Here is a 21654-nt window from a genome sequence, read left to right on the forward strand (position 1 = left end):
ACTGTTACTATTTCTGTAGGAAAGGCTGAGAGAGTAGATGGAGGGGAAAGGGTGGGGCTCATCTTACCATGGATGGAAGTGAACCCCGGAAAGGGAAAAGAAGGGTTGCTTTGGCTTAACATTGATTGGGAATTCCTGTTGAAAACATGAGATTAGCCACCACAATACAAGCTTGCTAGAGTCACTACAGGAAAGAGAGTTAGGTTGGCCGACTCCCATCTAAGAGCCTGGAAAAGTACAATGTCTAGGCTTTGAGGCGACTCTATATCTCCAGGCTAGTGGTGAGTGTGAACGAGACGTAAACCAGGGTATACCCTGAGAGTCGGTAAAATACCCTGAGACTGTGAATACCCCGAGAGTGGGTGAAAGCCTTGTGTATTCCCAGCAAGCAGGTATGATGGAAGCGAATCTAACCATTGCCAGAAGTAGCCCTTTTCTTTTCTTCCTTCCTTCCTTCCTTTTCTTTTTAAAGAGAGAGAAAGAGAGGGTGCATGCTTTCGAGTTTGAGGGGGTCGGAAGGGAGAATGAGAGAAAGAATCTTAAGGAGGCTCTGCCCCCAGCACGGAGCCCAACTTGGGGCTGGATCTCACATCCGAGATCATGACCTGAGCCAAAAATCAAGAGTCCCATGCTTAACCAACTGAGTCACCCAGGCACCCCACCCTTTTCTTTTTTTCTTTAGTAGATTTGTCATTGTCTGAGGTTTATTGAAAATATTACAAGCACAGCAGAAATATTCAAACAACTCCATGTGGTCTTTTAAAATTCATCCCAACTGTAGGCTGAGTGACCTGCAGGTTGGATCCACTGCCGAAGCCCAAGAGCTTCAGCAGTTCCTTAGGGTCACCATCTATTGCAGTGATCTCCTGATCCAGGGCTTAGACCCTAGGACCATAATTCTCTCTCCTCGTCCTGCAGCTGGTTGGAGCTACCTCTCATAGGTATCTCTGAATCTGCTCCATCAGATGTGTGGCATAGCCTGCTGTCCGGTGGCGGAGCTTCTTGCTGGGAATAATGGTGATCTCCTCACACATGTGCTTGTTGGTGTGGAAGCTGTTGTCCAGGCGCACGTAGTACTTCTCCATGATGACCCAGGCTACCGCCTTCATAGTTTTGGTGCGAGTGCGGCCCACGTTGGCAGTTCCCTGATAAAAAAAAGCTGTAGTAGATTTTTTTTAAAGAGTAGTTTTAGGTTCACAGCAAAATGGAGTAGAAGGTACAGAGATTTCCCATACGCCCCTTGCCCCGTACATATGCACAGCCTTCCCCACCATCAGTAGCCTGCACTAGAGTGGTACATTCTCTACAGTTAATGAACTTATATTGATATACCATTATCATTCAAAGTCCATGGTTTATTTTAGGGTTCACTCTCGGTTGTTGTACATTCTAAGAGTTTTGACAAAAATATAATGACATGTACCCACCAGTAGAGTATCCTACAGGAGAGTTTCCCTAGCCTAAAAATCCTCCCTGCTCCACCTATTCATCCCTCCTCTTCCGTTCAGGCTGCTATAAAGAAATGCCATAGACTGGGTCACCTGAACCACAGATATTTAATTCTCACAGTTGTAGAGGCAGGAAGTCCAGGACTAAGGCCCCGGCAGATTTGGTATCTATTGAGGACCCGCTTCCTAGTTCAGAGACGGCATGTTCTCCCTGTGTCCTTACGTGGTAGAAGGGGTGCAGGAGCTCTCTGGGGTTCATAATGGGCATAAATCCCATTCCTGAGGGCTCCACCTTCATGACCTAATCACCTCCCAAAGACCCCACCTCCTTATACCATTGCGTATGATTTGGGGGGGGAGCAGAGTCTGTATCACTATCTGTTTTCTCTCTTCTAGGACTGACGTATGGTAGCATGGGCAGTGTACTGCCCAACTCCAGGAGACACTGCCGACACAGACCACAGTCCCGTGGGACTGGTCTTCTGCCATGACACTGCTGTACAACAAGCTATTGCCACAGGTGGTCTCTTAATTGGTCTTGTGCTCAGTCCATTCTTGGCTCCTTTCTCTCTGTCACTCATGGATCCAGAGCAATCTTTCAAAAGCACAAATCAGATTAATTCTCCCTTCTTGAAACTCTTAGTAGCTTGCTCATTGTCTGTCATCTGTCTCCAGATGATGAGACCCCAAGCAGCACCTGCACGCTCAGCCATACCCTTTTCCCACTAATCTTTTAGTTCCACAAGAGCATCGGGCCTCCTCCCATTCCGGAGCCTTTGCCTGGGCTGTTTACCCTCCTGGGAATGCTCTTTCTTTCTGCTTTGCTTATCCTTTGGATCTCTGTTTAAAAATAACTTCTTTAGAGAAGTCATACCTGATCTCTTGAGTAGACCAAGTCCCGCTTCCAGTAAACTCTTTCTTAGTCCCCTGTATTTTTATAATTTTATATGATTGATTAATGTTTCATCCCCAGCAGACTATTAGCTCGTAGAGAGCAGGGACTGTGTCTCTTTCATGTGGCATTCCCCCTCAGTGCCTATCACAATGCTTAGCCCATAGTAGGCATGTATTAAATACTTGTTGAATGAATAGATAAATGAACTGAAAAAAACCCCACAAAACTGGACTTAGATTGGGCAACGTGGGTGTTAGTGAAAGCACCAATAACCAATGTGTGATGTTGAACAGAGTATAGAATTTTTTTGACCTCAGTTTCTTCCACTGGAGATGAAGAGATTGAAGATTATCTTACTGTCCTCTTTAGTTGTGAAGCTCTTTGATTATATGGATGGCCATCTGTTCCCGATTTTTTAAAGAAGTATATATTAGGTTGTAGTATACTCTGAAAAGCAAATACTTTGTACCTGTAAAATGCCACATTGCAATTTATAATACTGCTTAATGCTGGGTATATATATTAGGACGGGTAATTTAGAAAATTTTAAAATGTGGGACGGAAAATTTCAGTGGAAACCATCACAAAAAAGCTTCAGTTTAAGCTGACACATCAACAGGCCAGGACCATGTTCTTAGAGACGTACCCAAGGTGGGGCTCTGCATTCGCAGGTGGCCAAGGCCTTGGAGGCCAGCTGGGGCCAAGCGAATTTGGCAAGGTGTACATCTCAATTTGATACATACCTAATTCACAGTTTTTTTTTTTTTTAATTTAAGATTTTATTTATTTGAGAAAGAGAGAGAGAGTGAGAGAAAGAACACGAGTGGGGGGGTGCGTGGCAGAGGCAGAGGGAGAAGCAGGCTCCCCACGGAGCAGGGAGCCCGATGCGGGACTCTATCCCAGGACCCTGGGATCATGACCTGAGCCGAAGGCAGACGCTTAACTGACTGAGCCACCCCGGTGCCCCCCTAATCTACAGTTCTTTAAAAACAAGTTTTTTTTCCTGTGTGGTGAAATCTGATAGTGTCGTAGAGAAAAAGAAACAATCTCTTTCACAATTCGCCCCCCACCACCCTTCTTTTAAACAGAGTATCTGTATATTTTAAACTTCAGGAGCCATTAAGATTTAAAATATTTTCTAGGCATTTAGTATGTGTCCTCTAGATGGCAGAACAGGATTTCATTTTGCACTGTTGAAGCCTCTTGGTCATTTAATTGAAGGTTTCTATTGCAGAAAAGGTCTTAGTGATTTTGTAACTGAAAGACTCAATATATGTCTAAAAATGTCTTTTGTACAGATAACAAGTTGACCAATCCAAAGTCACAGGAAGAAGGAGCAAGGTGCATTAGTAGAAAATCTGAACAGTGATTTTTTTTTTTTTTTAAATCCAGAATGTTTGTTCTTAAGCTATTAAGTTATTTTGAATAAATTCCTTATTATTTTGCCAAAATGTAGATCCTGCTAGACTAGCTTTAATGGACAGATAAGACTTGTTGTTAATTTACCTTTATTGTTGCTACTTAATAAATGTTGCTGGAGTCCCTGAAAACTATTCTCTTATGTAGGTTAAAAATGCTGTTACATTTGCCCTTATGCTACAAATTTGCTTACTAACATATTTTTTTCCCAAAGAAATTTCAACAACAAACTTTAGAATAGACTTACCTTAGTTTTTAGGAATTTTGGATTGGTCACGTCTGAAAGATGAGGTTTACATTAGCCCCATAAGCAATCATTTATAAGAGTTTATGATATTATGAAATGTCATCTCTGAATACAATTGCCATGGGGGATCTATTAGCTTTCTTCCATCTGTTAATAACTGATTCCTACCAGGGAATACATTTTCCATAGAGCAGACATTCAGTAAATATTTATGAATTTGAATGGACTTGAATACAGGTTACCTTCAAAGCTTGGATATGAAACATCTCAAGAGATGTACTCGAGAGTTGAAGTTTAATCTTTCGAAGAGGGATCACGTTTCTCCCACAAAAAGCTTGGATTTCATGTTTCCAAAATGAAGACCACCCTATCCACTAATATGGAGAAAGTAATAAAGACCAATACCTGGATTTTAGGTTTGCTTCCATTGAGGTCCAATGTCTGTATGTTTTGTTTCAGGTAGCAGACAAAAGTGATAGAGTCTGTGCTTTCTCAGTCTCTGATCATTTTGCCTATGACTGATGAATCCAAGCAACAAAGACAAATAACCATTGTCTGGAGGATGGGCAGCTGTGACTTCTAAGAGAGACTTGCTGAAGATTCTGAGGCCAAGTCTGCATGCGGAAGGAAAGACACTGTGATTGATGAGCCTTTTCTGTCAGGTGGAAGGACAGGGAAGAGGGGCAAGCACACCAGGAATTTGTCTTCTCCTCTGGGTTCTGGCTGTGATGTCAGAGGGATCTCAGGATCATTTCTTCAAGGGAATTCAGTGATATATGGCTTTTGTACTATAGGATTAGAGTAGTTCCACTAAGAGGGCTTTTCAGGGATGCCTTTCAGGAAGCTTTGCCAGACTTTCTCCACTTACATATCTCTGTTCGTGTTTTGTTTTCTTGGTTGGGCATGCGTTGGAAGGCATTATTAGCTGAGAAGAACTAGTTTATCACACATTTTAAGAAGCAATAGTACCGATTCCTTTCAATTTAGGCATTTGTTCATTCATTTCAACTACAGATACTTCTGTAAAGACTATTAGGAGGCAGGCACTTTGTTAGGGACGGGGTTTACAGTGCTGGGAGAAGAATGTTCTCGCCATCCTGGGGGTTCTTTTAGAGTTGAGTGCCTTTAAAATTACTTTATTGGAAGGATCTTCCAAGTCCAGTTGACTCCTAGAATGTGCCATCTGGTATCCTAGGTGTTGTGGATGGAACAGTGACTAAAACACTAAAGCACAGTTCCTACTTTCATGAAACTTTCAGTTAAATATACAGTATAATGTCAGTGAAGCATGTTATAAAGGAAAGCAGAAGAAGGTTAATAGGAAGGGAAAGGCTGGTCAGGGAAGTTCTCCATGTGTATATATATATATATATTTTTAACTTGAAGCAGAGCTATGAATGAAGACCTTTGTGAAGACCCATGGGAAGAGAGAAGAGGCAGCCAGAGGAAAGGTCATGAGGCTCACACCCGGTGAGCACATCGCCCACTGAGGAGGCCATGGGATTCAACCAGTGGGAAGGGATAATAGGGAAGGGGTGGGATAACAAATTAGAGATGTAGCCAGATACAGCACCATAGTAAGGACTTTAGCTTTTATTCCAAGCTTTTTGGGAGACATTGGAGGGTTGTGAACAGAGCAATGCTACAAGCTCAATTCATGTTAAAATATTCACACCGATAGAGTGTAGGCCAAGGAGAGAACGAGATTAGGCATGGAGACCAGAAAATAAAACTCTATTGTAAAGAGTGATAAAGATTATTATAAAACAATATATTTTGTTGTTATACTTTCTATGCAACTATATATGTTATTATCAAAATTCTCAGAGATTAAAACTTTATGTATTTTAAAAGAAATTCTAAGCTAGTTAACCCTTGTATTGTTTAATACAATATAGCTCAAATATCTATATATCATATAACATCTTAGAATTTAGAAAACATATAAAAAGCAGTGATTTCTGAATTGAGATATTAAGAGACACATAAGAAACATCCAGGCCCTGTTTACCAGACTTTGCACAAATACCAATGATGCTCAGTTTGAGATTACTGGTGACAAACAAACATGTCTAGGCTTCATCAAAACCTATATTAGGGGACCTGAAGGTCCAAGCAGTTTGGATGGCAGTTCCAAGAATATATAGAGTATTAAGAAAGAATAATAATTATTATTATTACAAACCCAAATATGAATATATTAATAGGATTATTTGACCTTCAACCTGGAAATAAAGAAAAGATTTCCTCATAGGAATATTTGAGAAGGTTAAGGCGGGAGGGTGATTAGTGTTGTTTGCAAACATTTCTGGTTTTCCCCCACTCTAGGCATGTGAAAAAATTGAACTTCCTGACTCCTCATGGATGGGAAGCCATGTAAGTCCATTTCAATTCTCCAAAGATACTTTAATTGACAGAGAAGTATCAGATGGAATTTTAAAAACTAGCTAGTCCTATAAAGGATTAACTAGGAAAGTATACCCAACATAACTAAAGTAGTACTTGATAGCTGAGGAAAGGACTTCGTCCTTTTTAGATGGTTGTACAACTTGAATCTACTATAATTTTCATAAATTGATTGTTCACAATTTCCATCATCTATAGGCCATCTTCACCATCATGGCCTGAGAAGTATACCAAAGCCAGGGTTCTAAATCTTATCTGATTTATAACAGTAAAGTAACCCTATCGATCTAAACTTGAGGAGAAAATAAGAAACAAAACAGTTGAAAGAGGATGACCAAAAATAAGGTGTCCTGGAAGAACATCAGTGGTAAGTAGTCTCTAAGATGGCCCCCAATGATCCCAGCCTCCTAGTATTCATGTCCTTGCATGATCCCTTCCCCTTGAATGTGGGCTGCACTTGGAGACTCGCTTCTAATGAATAGAAAATGACAACTATGACTGCCACTTCTGGATTAAGTTACAAAAGATTGGCTTCCATCTTTGGCTGCTCCCTCTTGTTTTCTTGCTCACTTGGTCAAAGGGAAGCCAGCTGCCATGTTGTAAGCTGCCCTGTGGACAGGTACCTGTGTAAGGAAATGAGAAAGGCCTCCTCACAGCCAGTGAGGAACTGAGCCAGTGAGGAACCAGTGAGCCAGTGAGGGACTTGAGGCCCTCAGTCCAGCAACCTGTGAGGAACTGAATCCTGCCAATAATCACAGAAGTGTCCTTACCCCAGCCAACAGTGTGACTGCAAGGTCAGGAAAGACCTTCAGCCAGCCACATCCAAATTCCTGATTCCAGAAGCTGAGATAATAAATGTTTTCTGTCTCAAGCTGCTAACTTTTGAGGTAATTTGTTATATGGCAGTAAATAATACAATACCTTAAGTATATCCTGGAGCACAATGCCAAAGAATATAACTGCAAAGCTATGGGCTTCTGAGAGTGTATTTTAAACGTGTCTGGGCTGAATCCAGTTGCCATAAAGGAAATAGTCCTTTTAGCTAAATCATGAAGACCATGTGTCAAAAGCAGAATTACTTGTTAAGACCAAACTATTCCTTGTTTATACTCACCCTTATCCGTGTGCAATTCTTCATTTCTCAGCTTCTCTTCCAGTTAGATTCACCACGTGGCTAGTTCTGTCCAGTGGAATGTAAAGGTAAACTGTTTTACTTCTGGTTGATTTCTTCCCCTAATATCCTGGCTCAACTTGAAACCAGAGGATGGTGAGACCCCAAGATGGAAGGGGCATGTGGCAAGAGAGAGAAATAAGTTCAATGGTATTAAGCCACTAGGATTTCAGGTTTTATTTGTTACCATGGTGTAGCCTGCCATATCCTGGCTACTATATTCAGTAATAGTTATGATGTAAAGGGCAGCATGTCCATTGAAATAACAGTTTTTAAGTATCCTGACTGGTCTATATATAGAGAGACAATATCACTTGTCTAATTTGTAGGGCAGGTTCTTTGTATATTTTCATTTTCCCCCTAGGGAGAACACTTTTCTCCTCCACCACAGTGGTTTGGTTACACAGTCTAGAGGGGACCTAGCTGCAGTCTGTGCCCTGGAAATCTGCCACCTGCATATTCCACTCCTGTCCCATTTAACCTTGATAACCAATTTACCGGTATATGAAACTTATATATTTCTGGTAGTATTTTGTGTGCTTCTTTTTCTTTTTCTTTTCATTTCTTTTCGGATATAGATACATTCTTGGATTCCTTCAGCTCTTTAGAAACTGACAAATGGCAAGAGTATATGCTTTAATAAAGAACTATCTGTTTTAATAAAGAACAATTTCTCAGTCCTTTTTTTAAAGTAATCTCGGGACACCTGGGTGGCCCCGTTGGTTAAGTGGCTGCCTTCAGCTCAGGTCATGATCCAGGGTCCTGGGATGGAGCCCCACATCGGGCTCCTTGCTCAGCGGGGAGTCTGCTTCCCCCTCTGCCTGCCACTCCCCCTGCTTGTGCTCTCTCTCTGTCTCTCTCTCTCTGACAAATAAATAAAAATCTTCAAAAAAAGATAAAGTAATCTCTATGCCCAATGTGGGGTTCCAACTCAGGGCCCTGAGATCAAAAGTCGCATGCTCTACCGATTGAGCCAGCAGGCACCCCATGATTTCTTAGCCTTGATTGGTATGGAAACAGCCCGGGCCTCTGGTTTCACTTTTATCTTTTAGGCCACCATCTATACACCATGTATCTAGACGTGGAATACTCTATGGAGACTCTGAAAGCCCTATGATATCATGTTTCCAAAAGAAACAGTTTCTTGGTGCCAATCCATGCCCACCCTATAAAAGTACATCAGAATGCTTGAATTTATTCATTTATATGTTAATCAACTAATTCAACAAATATGTATCCAGTGCCTAAAATGTGATAGGCTTCATGGTAAGTGGTAGGGACACAAAGATAAGGAAGACCTGGTCTCAGTCATCAGGGACAGTAGAGGCCACAGGAAAGAGCTATGGTGAAGAATCATTACGTAAAGAGCATTACAAAGGAGCCAGAGGGGCAATAGGTGGTAGTTTGGGGTGTGAGGGAAGGAGACCTGGGTCAAGGGGATACAGTGTCTGGGATGATCACCACAAGAGAATGACTTTTTTTGTTTTTTTTGCTTTTTAAAGATTTTATTTATTTATTTTCTCAGAGAGAAAGAGGGAGGGAGAGAGAGAGAGAGAGCACAAGCAGGGGGAGCAGCAGAGGGAGAGGGAGAAGCAGACTCCCCGCTGAGCTGGGAGCCCGATTCGGGGCCTGATCCTAGGACCCTGGAATCATGACCTGAACCGAAGGCAGACTCTTAACTGACTGAGCCACCCAGGCATCCCTAGAGTGACGCTTAAGTTGAAATCAAATGGTAAGCGGGAGGTGGTGGGGAAGGGTGTGGAGAATGTGCTGCACGGAGGGAACAGACAAGGTGAAGGCTCTGAGGTGAGGAAAAAAAAAAATGGATGAATTCGTTGTAGGAACTGAAATCAGACCAGTGTGGCTGGAGGTAGGTGGGTCTTTCAGGGCCTAACCTTGATAACACATCATATAGTCAGAGAAACTTTGCAGAAGGATGGATTCCCTAACTAAAGATTTCCAAATTCAACAGGGAAAATAAGAAAAATTTTTTCCTTTCAGATTCTTTCTTCCATATTGTCCATGTTCTGTAAAATGAACTTGACCGAATGCATTATTTTCATTTTTTTTTTTTTCAAGTTTCACTGATGGTTGAGCTTAGGGTACTTGGTTCGAGCCAAGTACATTCCTGGCCATTTTATTTTTTCAGAATCATCTGTGACATATTAACATATTGGGGAAGCTGAGAGGTTAAAGGCTGAAGCTTTAAACCGGTTGTAGAATAAATTCTGTGGTAAAGATGATGTTACATTTACAGTACAAATGTTAATCAAAGGATTCATCCAAAATCCTTGTAAAAAAAAAATACTGCTATAAAGTTGTGTGGGCGTCTACCCTCCGACCCTGGAAACTCTCATGCTCAAACTTTAGCCAAAACACGGTCTTTGATTTTTCCTGATTGTATCCCAGAAAATGTGAGCTACCAAGATGTTCTATTATTCTGTCTGCACCAGGTGATTATGTTTGCCAGAGGCTTGGAAATGAATCGTTGGCCTGGTCTAGGAAGGATCTCTTTAAAAGCAAACCATAGAATAATATTAGAGTGTACTGTTTGATGACCATCAGTGGGGGGCAAGGCCGTGTGCCCCGAAACAAGGAGACTGCCAGTGCCATCAGCCTGAGTCCCAGGTGCTGGGCGATTCGTGGAATGACACCACTCCCTCCCCACCCCCTCATCTACATGTGGTGGCAGAACATCTGTGTCAGCAGCTCATTTATCAGCAACCAGCACCATTCGCACTGATAATGTCTGCAATTAGAGCCTATTAGTCCTGATTGAAAGTGAGGGATCAAAGGTGTTATGTAATTTGAGAGAGGAGAAACAACATCTGGAGTCCTGTCATCTTGGTGGGAGAGACGGGAATGAAATTCCGGGGAAGAGTAAATGCGAGCTTCTGTAAACAACAAGTTGTGGGGTGATTTCTTCAGGGATTGAGTTCCACGTAACTTTAGAGCTGCTTAACTGTACTAGCTAGCATGTATTGAGTGCCGCAAGGATTGAGCTCAATGTTGACGTATGTGAACTCGCCCAAAGCTCACCACAGCCCTATGAGAGGGATATTATCATTGTCCCTTTACCTTTGGAGGTCCACAAACAGGGAGGGACTGCAGAAGTCAAGCACGCATACAGTGCCCAAGGATGGACCTGACGCCAGCCCTGCTGAGGTGCATGATGCTGGCCGTTAGTCCTGGTGTCTAGTTTCTCCCCCTCATCTCTGTGCTACACCACATTTCCAGCTCACCAACAGCAACACCGGGAATGAAGGACCCTGAAAGTTTCATGAACAGTAGGAAGAAGGGCTAGTTTAATATAACACGTCAAGGTGTTCATCCATGTGATGTATCAAGGATGAGCTGCTTGGCTATCCCCAGATATTCTCTGCTATTTGCTAACTGATGCCGGAAATTCCAAAGCCTGAAACATTAGGCTCTAATCCTGTCAGAGCATGTCCCCCCTTTCCTGTTAAAATGCAGGAAGGCTAGATCTTTAAGCTCTAAATAAGTAGTAGCATTTGTATAATATGAATGAGAGGCAAGAAATCTGGTCTTCCCAGGATATGGGCACATTGTGAGGCCACCGAATGGAAGAGACTACAGCAAGAAAGAGAGGGGGGAACACAGGGTGGTGATGAGGGACCAGAAGGCTAGCTGAGGATAAACCACAAGCTGACACCCTGCAAACCTGCACCCCCCCACTCCTGGATGGGATCTGTGTGACGTTCCTCCAGGAAGCCCCCAACTATCTTCATGTTAATGCCTTTCTAGAGTGAAAAACAACCTTAACTTGACAATGGCAAGTCCACCAGTATCCTGTGAGTCTTTAACATTTGAAAATCCTTTTGAAATCTCTCTTTTCCTTACCTCCCCCAACTCCCATAGTATATAATCAGCCCCCCCTCACAACCCCGGGGCAGCAGCTCTTTCTGTCCATGGGTCATGTCCCCATGCTTTAATAAAACCACCTTTTTGCACCAAAGATGTCTCAAGAATTCTTTCTTGGCCGTCGGCTTGGGACCCCACCCCACCAAACCTCATGTATATTCCAAAACCACATAAGGTTGGAGCATTTATTTAGACTATAATGTGAGTGGTGTCCCAAGAAGTACCCAACACTGTGGTGGGCACATGCACGTGTGTGTGTGTGTGTGTGTGTGTGTGTGTGTGTGTAACTGAAGATGAACCGAGGACCTATTTTGCTTCCTTGTGAAATACTTCTTACAGCAGTTTCCAAGGCATTTCCTTGGTCAACTTTAAAATGTGCCCTTCTATTACACTGGGCTGAGTTTAAGGAGGTTTCTGCAACCTGAACTGACCCATTTATTTCTTAAAGTTCAAGAGACTCAACAACTTGTCCACACGACTGCAGAGAATGTATGGGACATCAATACTCGGTGTTATCCCATACTGGTTAAAAAATGAAAATTAACAAACCATCAACCTCAGTAGTTCATAAATATTTCATTAAGCTTTGATTGTAATGGGAAATTTTGAAAAATTTGCCTAATATTGAAGTTATAAAAAATTCGTCTTTTAAAAATTGTTCCTATAGGCAACCTGCTTTGAATTATTACTAAGGAGTAAAAACAAGGGCTGTGTTAGGGCAGATGATAGAAACTGGAAGCTGCATGTGGTTTTTCTAACAAGCATTCCCAAAGGGGCCCTGGTGGCTAGGTACATGCTTTTGATTAAATTCACTGAGTTTCTTCTATTGTGGTTACAATGCCTGGGCCAGTGACCAAATGTGCTCCTTTCATGGGGATTTGTGCATTAAAAAATCACAGAAAGGTGCTCCCTGAAAATGTCATATTATATGAATGTTTTATATTTTGTGAATGCTGACCATTTTGGGTAAGGTTTTTGAACTTCAAGATAATTACACCCAGTGTACTCAGTATAGGCATCCAGGTTAGCAGGATGGAAAGTACATTGTAGTCACCCATTCCTGAAGGTTCCTTCTCCTTGTGGTATGTGTGCAATGCCCCTTTACTGAGCTTGATTTTACTGACAAGTATATATTAGAGCCAAGCTGCCTGGGCTGGAGTTCTGGCTCCATCATTCCTTAACTGCTCAACTTCGGCAACTGGTTTAACCTCTGTGTCTCAGTTTGCTTCTCTGATAGAAAGAGAATGATACTGATACTTTCCTTGTCAAATTGTTGTAAAAATTAAATAAGAGAATACATATACAATGGGCTTGGAATTGTGTGGCTCATAATAAATTCTTAAGAAATATTTATTATTACTCTCGCCCTTTCCAATTTTCTTTTCTTAACCTTTCCTCCCAATCTTTCCTCCATCATTTCTTACGTCAAACATGTTCCTGACACCTTACGACATTCCCTATTTCAGCTTTGAGATTCCTTCCAACTCTGAGTTTAAGATTCTAGGATTCTTTGACATGTCAGGCATTGCAATAGGTGTGCTGGGGAGTACAGATGAAGAGATGTGGTCTCTGCTCTCAGATTACCGCCCTACAGAGGAGAGAGGACAGTTTCAGATAATCCACGCAGTAGGCAGAATGTGATACATGTTCTTACATATGTATCAAGTGCATTCCTTGATACAGGAAGAGGGAGGGAAGAAAAATTTCAGTTGGAGAATGAAATATGCTTTGGGATAGATATTCAGCCATCTTGGCCTTCGCATTTGATCTTTTTTTGAGATTTTATTTATTTATTTTAGAGAGAGAATGCAAACAGGAGGAGGGCAAGTGGGAGAGGGGTAGAGAGAATGTCAAGCAGACTCCCTGCTGAGCAGGGACCCCGGCACAGGGCTCAACACGGGGCTCCATCTCACGACCCTGAGATCATGACCCTGAGATCATGACCTGATCCGAAACTAGAGTCAGACCCTCAATAACTGAGCCATCCAGGTGCCCCTGCATTTCATCTTGAATGAGGACCTTTGAAGGTGTGGGAATAGGTGAGCAAAGGCTCAGAGGCTGGAAAGCGAAGAATGAGTCTGGAGAACTTGAGTAAGTCTATGGAACTGGAACCTAGATATCATGCCGGGCAATTGCAGCCTAGGAATTCATGATTCCTAAAGAACTAGCAGGACATGCTAAGACTGGATTTTGTTTTACTGGTAGTAAGAAGCACTTGAAAGTTTGAAATAAGTAGGGCCAAAATCAGTCCTTATTTCTTCTTTCTTTCTGTTCTGTTCCTTCTCCTGTTCCTTCTTTCTCTTTGCTACTGATTAAAGGACTGCTTTTCATTAAAGCAATTGGTCAACCCTACCTAGCCTTTCCCTTTGCCTCACGTTAAACCTGCTATGAATCCCTCTGGAGAAGGAGTACTGTGTCTTCTGTTAAGGTGATTTTTTCTCCTCTGGGATCTTAACTTACATTTACATATTCTAAATGACAGATGCAAAGAGAACATTTTTTATAATATATATTCTAATGACTTGAGCTTCATCAGTGATTACTTTTTTTTTAAAGATTTTATTTATTAATTTGAGAGAGAGAGAGAGAGAGAGCGTGAGCTTGAGCAAGGAGTCGTGGGGGGGGTGGTTCGAGGGAGAGGGAGAAGCAGACTCTCTGCTGAGCAGGGAGCCTGACGCAGGCCTTGATCCCAGGACCCTGAGATCATGACCTGAGCCGAAGGCAAACGCCCACCGACTGAGCCACCCAAGGGCCCCTCAGTGATTAGTTTTGAATAAAAACATTGTAGATCAAATTTGCCTTGAGTCAAACATTAATAACACAAAGTAATTAGTGGATGTTGACTTATAGCACCCTAAAATAGGCATTTTCTTTTGAAATGGTGCTCCCTTTTTGAGTACTTGCATTATAAATCTGTAATAAGCAGAACTTTAAGGCAATGTACGGAAAAAATTTGTGTTCTGAACACGGAACAATGTGATTTTCTGTTGAGACTGCTGTACTTCCATGTAAATTTGCTTCTTCAGTCAGTATTACAGTTTCGTGTAAGAAATATACAATTCTGAGTTGCATGTTATGAGTAGGACTCTACTTAATGCCCCCAAATTTAGCTACATTCTGTTAAAGTAATAAACAAGGAGACCATTAGACCGAGGTGACTCTGACACCTTGGAGGCCTGTGTAAGCAAACTGAAACCTAAGCCAGAGTCAGTGAACTTGAATTTGAGAAAACAAAACTTAAGAACAACTAATCACAGACAGCCAACTAGGTTTTCCCCAATGAAGCAGCCAATGAAGCTATAGCTAATCAAATAATTTCTTTGCTTTGTTTCTGCATCTGCCCCAAAAAAGACTTCTTCTTAGCTTCTGTCCACAGAGAGTTCCTAACCACTTTCAGCTTGGTGCTACTTGATTTAAATGAATGTTTGCTCAAATAAACTCTTATAACTTTTAAGGTACCTCAGTTTCTGTGTTTTGTAAGCTCAGAAAGGAAGAACCAGCTTTCCCCCGCGCCATGTTTTTGTCTCCACAGCAAGTTACATAACCTCTCTGAGTCTGTTTCCTCATCTGTAAAGGAATAATTATAAAAGTAATTACCTCATAGAAATGTTGTGATTATTGAATTGTGTATACAAAGCTGTTTGAATATGTTTGACATGTAGCAAGTTCCATGTTTCAGTGAACGTACTATTTTATCAATAAGGATGAAGAGGCTTCCTTTACTTGGTAAATTTTCTTCGTTTACTATGCCAGGACAATCTTTTAATTTTTTTTCTTAAGTTTAATTTTATTATCTTAGAGCAGTTTTAGATTCATAGCAAAGGTGAGCAGAAGTATAGAGAGGGTCCCCAACGCCCCTTTCCCATACATGCACAGCCTCGTCCACTATCAGCATATACCACCAATGTGATATATTTGCTACAGTTGATGAACCCACAATGATGGGATTTTTAGGGCATTGAAACTACTCTATATGATACTATAATGATGGATACCTATCATTATATACTTGTCTGAACCCTTAGAATATACAACACCAAGAATGAACCCTAATGCAAACTACGCACTTTGGGTGATAGTGACGTGTTAATGTAGGTTTATCGGTTGTAACAAATGTGCCACTCTGGTGGGGGATGGTAACAGTGGGGGAGGTTGTGCATATGTAGGGGCAAGGGTATATGGGAAATCTGTGTATTTTCCTCTCAATTTTGCTATGAACCTAAAAGTGCTCTAAAAAAATAAAGTCAATTAAAAAAGAATCCTCTGAGCTCTACCTTTTCATCTTTTCCTTCTCCTCAAACTCTGGCAATCACTGATCTATTTACTATCTCCATAGTTTTGCTTTTTCCAGGCAATATGATTGGAATAATACAATCTGTATGATTTTCAGATTACCTTCTTTTACCCAGTAACATGTATTTTTGGTTCCTTCATATCTTTTCATGGCTTGATAGCTCATTTCTTCTTTTTTTTTTTTTTAAGATTTTATTTATTTATTTGACAGAGGGAGACACAGCGAGAGAGGGAACACAAGCAGAGGGAGTGGGAGAGGGAGAAGCAGTCTTCCCATGGAGCAGGGAGCCCGATGCGGGGCTCGATCCCAGGACCCTGGGACCATGACCTGAGCAGAAGGCAGAGGCTTAACGACTGAGCCACCCAGGTGCCTCATTGATAGCTCATTTCTTTTTCTTTTTTCTTTTCTTTTCTTTATTTATTTTTAAAACATTTTATTTATTCATTTGAGAGAGAAAGCCAGAGCACGAGTGGAGGAGAGGGAGAGGGAGAAGCAGACTCCCCGCTGAGCAGGGAGCCCGACTCGGGGCTGGATAAAGACCTGAGCTGAAGGCAGACCCTTAGCCAACTGAGCCACCCGGGTGCCCCTCATTTCTTTTTAGTACTGAATAATAAATTCAATTATATGGATGTCCCACAGTTTATTAATTCAATCATTTATTAAGGACATCTTGGTTGCTTCCAAGTTTTTGGCAATTATGAATAAAGCTGCTATAAACATCCGTGTGCAGGCTTTTGTGTGGATATAAGCTTTTAATTCATTTGGGTAAATAGTAAGGGGTACAATTCTTGGATTACATTGTAAGAGTATATTTAGTTTTGTTAGAAACTGTCAAATTGTCTTCCAAAGTGGGTGTACCATTTTGTACTCAAACTAGCAACGAATACAGTTCCTGTTGCTCCACATCCTTGTCAGCCTTTGGTGTTGTCAGTGTTTTGGATTTTGGTCATTCTAATAGGTATACAGTTGTGTGTCATTGTTGCTTAATTTGAAATTTCCTAATGATGTATGATGTCGAGCATCTTTTCATATGATTATTTGCCATCTACTATCTTCTTCGGTAAGGTGTCGAGTTCCTTTGCGCATTTTTAAATTGGTTTGTTTGTTTTCTTATTGTTGAGTTTTAAGGGTTCTTTGTATATTTTGGATAGCAGTCGTTTATCAAAAATGTCTTGCAAATATTTCTCTCAGTCTGTGTCTTGTCTTGTCATTCTCTTGACCTAGGTCAATAATTCAAATTTTAAAAAAATTTGAATTAGAAAACAATGTCTTAACTAGAAACTTATAACAGAGTGAGGAGAAATAACATTGGAGCAGCTAAAGATTGTGGGTTTTTTTCCCCCCCACTGTAAAATACTAAGTGGCTAGATTGTTTTTCTAGTCTTTTAAAGAACATTTTCATTTTAAAATAATTTCAGATGCACAGAATTGCAAAATTAGCACAGGGAATTCTCTTTTTACTGTTCTCCTTGCTTCCCTTAATGTTAATGTCTTACATAACCATGGTACACGATTACAACTAAGAAATTAATGTGGGAACAACACTCCTAGCTAAACTACAGGCTATTAGGATTTGATCAGCTTTCCACTAACGTCCTTCTTCTATTCCAGGATCCAACACAGCGTATCATGTTGTATTTAGTTGTCATGTCTCCTAGGTTTTCTTTACTCTTTTGCGGTTTCTCTGTCTCTCCTTGTTTTTCAAGACTCTAACACTTTTGAAGAGTACCAGGTGAATATTTTGTAGAGTATCTTTCAATTTGTGTCTGTCTGATGATATTTCATGATTAATTGGACTGGAATTATGGAGTTCTGGGAAGAATACCACAGAAGTAACTTGCCTTTCTCATCCTGACATATTAATGGGTACATGACATCAACATGACTCACACTGATGGTGTTAACCTTGATCATTTGGCTAAGGTGGTATCTGCCAGGTTTCTCTCCTGTAAAGTTATAATTTTTCCCATTCCATGTTCTATTCATTAGAAGCCAGTCACTAAATCCAGACCATACTCAAAAAAGGATAATTAGGCTCCACCTCCCAAAACCACAGTAATTAATAGACACCACAATAATTACTAAATATTATGGGTGATACTTTGAGGCTATGCTAATATCCTATTTCTCTTTAAAGTTCTGACCACTAATTTAAGCATCCATCAGTGGAATTTCCCTGTGGCAATAATAACTATTGTAAAATTCTAATGATTTTCTATTTCTCTCATTTTTTTCTTTTTTAAAAGGTTTTATTTATTTATTTGAGAGAGAGAGAGAGAGCATGCACAAGCAGGGGGAGCAGCAGAGGGAGAGGGAGAAGCAGGCTCCCCACTGAGCAGGGAGCCCGATGCGGGGCTCAATCCCAGGACCCTGAGATCATGACCTGAGCCGAAAGCAGACACTTAACCGACCTAGCCAACAGGGCACCCCAGGATTTCTCTTATTAGCCCACCCTAAGACACTTTTGCTTATTAAGGCAGGCACAGCTTCAGAGGTATGGGAAAGGATTTCCTACAGACCAAAATATAATTCTCACTTGACCAATGGTACCTGACATCACCTCTGTGTGGGTGGAAGAAAACCCTTTATTCCAAGCATCATCTAAAATGCACACAACCTGCCCCACATTGACCCCCTCTTTTGTTTCACCAACTAGCTCAGACCTGCACTTTGACATCCTGATTAGGACCAACTCTGCCATCTGTTTGCGCTGTCTTCTCAGCTGCTCCTAGGGGGACCGGTAACATTCCCCCCTCCTACTAGGAGCCCTGTTTGACTTGACTGTGAGAATAGCCGCTGTTGAGCCAGGCCTGGCTTCCCTGCCTGGCTGGTCTTCTTTGCCACAAAACCAATGCTAAGCCTGGCTCCGAAAGGCTGGGCCTGTGACAGTCGACAGTCACAAACGTGGGTTGAGAGTTAAAACTGAGCATAGAGAAAACCAGATCCTGGTGGAGTCAGCAAATTAGCATATTCCCCTGAGTCAGTTTCACTTAAACTAATTAAGTTTCCCTTTGCTCACCACCCTTTGTTGAATTTTCTCAAGCTTTTTATGATTCAATGAAACACAAGCTTGTGGATTTCTTCGTATGTTGCTTAATAGATCAGCATGTCAGCAAATAACTTCTTTGCAGGGAGTTGGTGAAATGCAGGAGTGACTGACAATTGCTCAATGCCTAGAAAAAACACATCACCAGATAGGGCAGGTGGGAAAGGAGTGGAATACAGAGACATGAAAGCTTAATCTGCAATTCTAAGTTTTAATGCACAGTGGATTAATATAAAAATGGAGAGTGTTCCTATTGATTTCTGAGAAAAAAAATATATCAGGCTATTCCTTTTATGTGGTTTATTCATTAAGCATTGACAAAGACACCATTTTGCCATACTTTGGCTTTTCTTATCTGTCATCAGAGACAGAAATTGATTTTTTTTTTTTTTATTTGGGCCTGTCAAATCTGAATGTTGAAAATAGCTAGCAAATTAGCTAAAAAATTCACAGTGCTGAATGTGTGCCTTTTGCTGTTTGGCATAGTAAGAGTTGAGATTTTAGAAAGAGGCTCTGTGGATAAGGCCTAGGTAAGAGGAAGAAGTCATTAAAGTTACAAAGCCTTAGCACTTTTACAGAAAATTGAACTTTAGGGAAGAAAAATCTGGTGGTATTTGTTATAGGGCTGATTGTTCCTAGCTGGTCTATGTTCAAATATTGAGCATTTTCCATGTGTGGGAATGATAGTGATGGCAATGGCAATCCATAAGGTACGTTTCCATGTGGGACTCACATAGGGCTTTAGTGATAGGATTTGTGCAGAGCCTGAGAGCCTGCCTGCATCACTCTGCTTCTAGCGCATTCAGCGATGTCTCCAGTTTCTCCCATTAGAATGACATTTATATTTTTGCATCATCATTTGGATTTCTGACTGCCCCTGTTATCAGGACAGAGAAATATCTTAAACATTAATAGCTGTCAATACTCTAGATTAATTGCTTCCCTCCCCACAGTGAGAAAAACCCACTAAAATAGAATGCGTGTGCGCTGGGTAGTGGACAGTGATTAAAAAGATGGGAATAGTTCTGCTGAAGGTGGAAGGAGGGCCAAAAATAAATATGCTGAACATTCCAGAGCAAGAGCACATGCTGTGGCTCTGGAAGATTCAGATATTCAGGGGGTGATGAATGAAAAATAGGTCTTTGGATCATATCAACACATTTTTGCATTTTTCTTTTATTTTTTTGTTAACCACTTGCCATACTTGGTGTCTCTTCTGTTTAAAATGCAATTTAATAAAAAGGGGGCACCTGCATGGCTCAGTTGGTTAAGCGTCCAACTCTTGATTTTGGCTCAGGTTGTGATCTCAGGGTCCTGAGATCGAGCCCCTAATTGGGCTCTGTGCTGGGTGTGGAGACTGCTTAAGATTCTCTCCCTCTCCTCTGCCCGCTCCCCTCAACTCCCCTGCTAGGACATGCTCTCTAAATAAATAAATAAATAAATAAATAAAATGCAATTAATATGATTGAAAGCATAGTGATAGCAGGAGAAACCATTTTACCCAGACACAGATTCCTGTTCTGCATAAATTCCAGGCGATTCCAAGAATTGTATCCAATTCTATAATATTGTAAGCACTATCCTGTTATTTAAAAAACTTCAAAGCCATAGTCAAAACACAGCTAAAATATCCTATTACGTATGTTTTCTTTCAAAGGAATCAACCGATAAAACCGGAAACAGCCATTAACTTTAGGTAATCATCTGTGTCTGAGAGTTCAATGCTCCAAGAACTACAAAGAACATTTGCTGACAAGGTCATGCAAAAGGTTCCCTGTTTTGATTTGACATTCAGAAACATTCCATTAGACAATGGCACCAACCTGAGTTTTTTTTTTTTTTTTTTAAGATTTTATTTATTTGACAGAGACAGAAATAGCAAGAGCAAGAGCACAAGCAGGGGGAGTGGGGGAGGGAAAAGCAGACTTCCCGCCGCGGAACAGGGAGCCCAATGCGGGGCTCGATCCCAGGACCCTGGGATCATGGCCTGAGCCGAAGGCAGACGCTTAACGACCGAGCCACCCAGGTGCCCTGCCAACTTGAGTTTTTATCTTTACAGTCGTTCCTCCTCATCCCCGGGGCAAGTTCCAAGACACCCCCCCCCCCACCCCATGGATGCCTGAAACCTCAGATAGTACCCAACCCTACATATACTTTGTTTTTTTTCCTATATATACATACCTATGATAAATTTAATTTATAAATTAGGCACAGTAAGAGATGAATACCCAAACTAAGAGTAAAATAGAACAATTATAATAATATGTTGTAATAAAATATGACTGTGATCTCTCTCAAAATATCTCATGGCAGGGCACTCACCCATCTTGGAATGCTTTGAGGTGACAGAGCGCCTGCGTGGGAGTGAGGCGAGCGATGACGCAGCATTCTGACGCAGCATTCTGACGCAGCATTCTGACGTAACGTTATGCTGTTACCGACCCTCTGAGGCTACCAGGCTGCGTCAGGAGGATCCTCTGCTTCCCACTGCGGTTGACCTCAAGTAACAAACTTCGGAAAGCGAAGCTGTGGGTAAGGTGGGACTGTTCTACTACGTTGTGATTTCTCTTGTAAGGATTTGTATTGTTAGGAGGCGAAAAAAGTCACTTTTCCAAAAACTGTGTGAAGAATAGTCATTTTTCCTTAGTACAGAGCACCGATAATTCGGTTTTCTCTCATTTCCTCCTTCTACTCTTAGCCTTTTACGTTTTATTTGCAGATAACAACTGGAGTAATCTTCTAGAAACGTAAATAGGATTATTTCACCCTCTGCTTAACTTTCCATTGGTTTTTTGTATTTAAAATTTAAGCTCCCTTACCCCAGCTATGAAGCTGGAAGGAATGAG

At 41.2% G+C, this 21654-nt stretch overlaps 1 pseudogene; it reads right to left on the bottom strand.

Moving 5' to 3' along the window:
- Nucleotides 1-737: 737 nt before the first annotated feature.
- LOC118546834 (small ribosomal subunit protein eS17 pseudogene) lies at nt 738-21222 on the bottom strand (annotated as a pseudogene).
- Nucleotides 21223-21654: the final 432 nt, after the last annotated feature.

The sequence above is a fragment of the Halichoerus grypus genome, chromosome 6, assembly GCF_964656455.1.
Source record: "Halichoerus grypus chromosome 6, mHalGry1.hap1.1, whole genome shotgun sequence".
NCBI lineage: Eukaryota > Metazoa > Chordata > Mammalia > Carnivora > Phocidae > Halichoerus > Halichoerus grypus.